This window comes from Nicotiana attenuata, unplaced genomic scaffold, assembly GCF_001879085.1.
Source record: "Nicotiana attenuata strain UT unplaced genomic scaffold, NIATTr2, whole genome shotgun sequence".
NCBI lineage: Eukaryota > Viridiplantae > Streptophyta > Magnoliopsida > Solanales > Solanaceae > Nicotiana > Nicotiana attenuata.
In genome coordinates this window covers 180,711-184,065 of record NW_017670888.1, presented here as the reverse complement: position 1 = coordinate 184,065, position 3,355 = coordinate 180,711, and the positions used below count along the sequence as shown (strand labels likewise).

General features: G+C 33.6%; 1 pseudogene; it reads right to left on the bottom strand.

The window, feature by feature from the left end:
• Positions 1 to 233: 233 nt before the first annotated feature.
• Positions 234 to 1,710, bottom strand: LOC109244227 (annotated as a pseudogene).
• Positions 1,711 to 3,355: the final 1,645 nt, after the last annotated feature.

The window sequence follows — 3,355 nt, the reverse complement described above, 5'->3', positions numbered from 1 at the left end:
AACTTTTAACGATTAGATCCCGAACCCATAAGCTTAAAATCCTGGCTCCGCCTCTGCTTCCCCATATGGGGTTCGGAACCCAAAGGCAAGCCAAGCCAAGGAAGAATAACACATTGAAGCAGACGGCTCACAGGACTGGTATCACTTAACTAGAAAACAGGTCATTGTGAAATGAAGCATTCATTTGAAGGAATTTTTAACCAAAGAGGATTTATTTTAAGTTCTCACCAAGCTTAGAAACACTTCCTGTGGACAATAGAGGGGCCAATTTCATCATACTCGCCCTTTGTTATCCACATCTGCATGAGACATAGATACAAGTGTTGTATCACTTGAGCTTTAAAGGGTTAACAATACAGTGATTGATTGATCAGTGACATAAAGCAAAAAAGAAACTAACTTGTTCGAAAGTACAGAGGGAAGCTAGAATTGATCCTCCTATCCAGGCACCGTACTTCCTCTCAGGGGGTGCAACAACCTTGATCTTCATGCCGCTTGGAGCAAGAGCAGTGATTTCCTTGACCATACGTTCTGGTATGCCTGAAAACATAGTTGAGCCACCACTAAGCACAATGTTTGAAAATAAATCTTTCCTAATATCAACGTCGCATCTCATAATTGAGTTGTAGGCTTTTTCATGAATTCCCGTCGCTTGCATTCCAACCAATGATGGTTGGAAGAGGACTTCAGGGCAACGGAATCTCTCAGCACCAATATTAATGACTTGTCCATCAGGAAGCTCATAGCCCTTCTCTACTGATTTTGAGCAATTTTTTACCTTCTCAATCTCCTGCTCAAAATCCAGTGCAATATAAGCAATCTTCTTCTTCATATGACAAATAGTATCTGTACGAACATTAAATCTACCATTATAACTACTCTCCCAGAAAAGCTTATACAGATAATCTGTAAGATCACGACCAGCAAGATCTAACCGCGAGATAGCATGGGGAAGTGCATGTCCCTCGTAAATAGGGACAGTGTGGGTCAGATCATCACCAGATTCAACCACAATGCCTTGTTGAAAAATAACAAACGAAATTAGTGACTAATTAAAACAGTAGAGAACCAGCAAATGCTGGTATTCAATCTTGCGGAAGACACCAGTCTAACGATTGGAAAAATTCTTAATATCATAAAAGAAAGGTTTACCAGTTGTACGACCACTAGTAAAGAGAGAAAGAACAGCCTGGACTGCAACATAGATGGCTGGAGTATCGAATCCCTCAAGCATGATTTGAGTAATTTTCTCTCTGTTGTGCTTGGGGTTAAGTGGTGGCTCAGTCAGAAGAGATGCTCCTCGGGTGCAACACGGAGCTCATTGTAAAATGCGTGATGCAAAAGTTTCTCCATATTATCCCAATTTGTTACTATGCCCTGTTCAATGGGGTATCTCAGAGACAAAAAACCTCTTTACAATGAGCTTCCAGACCTACATAGGCATCCTTTTGTCCCATCCCAACCGAGACGCCAGTGTGACGAGGACGACCAACTACACTTTCGAAAACAGCCTTTGGAGAATCATCCCCAGCAAACCCGGCCTAAAGAAACAAACGATACACTAATGATTCACTAGTAGGTCACATAAGGGGCAAACACAGTTAGCACCACGCATTGAGCTGAAATTGCAAGCAGCTTTTTCTAACTAACCTTGCTCATTTTAGCTCCATTGTCAATGACAAGTGGTCGAATATCGTGCCCATCAACCATCTTGTAAGGAAATCAAATATTTCTTTTGCAGATTCAATTTAGGTGTGAGATCACTGGTACAAATATAGAGTCGATGTGAAAACTGTTCACAAAATCATGAGTACGAGATATTTCTTCCTTTATATATTGTTTGATTCTCTTTTTTTATCTCCCTTCAAACTCAAAGTAAGATAGATTTTCATATTTCCAGTAAAACTCCAATAAGAACAACAAGAACAATAGAAACAACATAGTGAAAACAAGTGCGGGCTTCATGGAGTCTATTACTCAAATGGTCACTCAACTATCCCAAATTATCTCCTAAAGTCACTTTACTTTCGTTTGTAACAATAAAGTCACTAAACTATGCCTACTCAACTAGATTTTCCAAATTTTGGATTGCCAAATACCTATTTTACCCTCTAAATTATACTCCCTCCATTCAATTTATGTAAACCTGTTTGACTGGGCACGGAGTTTAAGAAAAAAATGAAGACTTTTGGAATTTGTGGTCCTAAACAAGTCCAAATGGGACCCAGAGTATTTGTGTGGTTATAAAAACTTCTCATTAAGGGTAGAGTTGTAACTTTAAGCTAAATTGTTGCCAAATTTAGAAAGGGTTCATTCTTTTTGGAACGGACTAAAAAGGAAATAGGTTCACATAAACTGGAACAGAGGGAGTAAATATTATCTACTTCTATTTTTTTAAACTTTTTATTATTATGATTTTTTCCTTTTTAATTTATATTATGGACTTACCTTTGTAATAAGTACATATTATTTATAAATTAAAGAGTAAAAAGTATTTAAGCATCTATAATGCTGGAATAACAAAATAATGAGCATAGTAAAAGAATTAATTAGAATAATTCATTTGTAATAATAATTTTAATATTAACAAAAAAAATTCAAAAATTTATTTACACAATTCAGAATGAAAAAAAATAAAGGTTGTAAAATATATATATTCCATGCACATAATATAAAAATAATTATTTAAATAAAGGTATTTTTATAATATACATTATATATTCTTGAAAATTATTCTCAATTATATTATTATGTTTCTACCAACTTTCAGACGACACAAAGTTATATCACCGAAAAACAGGGGGACTATCTTATGTTATGTTAAGTCATGCATGGAATATAAATAATATGATTGAGCATAATTTTCAAGAATATATAATGTATATTATAAAAATACTATTATTTAAATAATTATTTTTATATTACGCGCATGGAATATATATTTTACAACCTTTATTTTCTTCATTCTGAATTGTTTAAATAAATTTTTGAATTTTTTTAATACTAAAATTATTATTACGAATAAATTATTCTAATTAATTCTTTTACTATGCTCATTATTTTGTTATCCAGCATTATAGATGTTTAAATACTTTTTTTTAATTTATAAATAATATTTATTTATTACATATGTAAGTCCATAATACAAATTAAAAAGGGAAAATTACAATATTAAAAAGCTTAAAAAAATAAAAGTAGATAAATATTTTTAACTTAGAGGGTAAACTAGGCATTTGGCAATCCAAAATTTGGAAAATCTAGTTGAGTGACCTTCTGAGTGCAATAGGCATAGTTAAGTGACTTTGTTGTTACAAACTAAAGTAAAATGACTTTAGGAGATAATTTGAGATAGTTG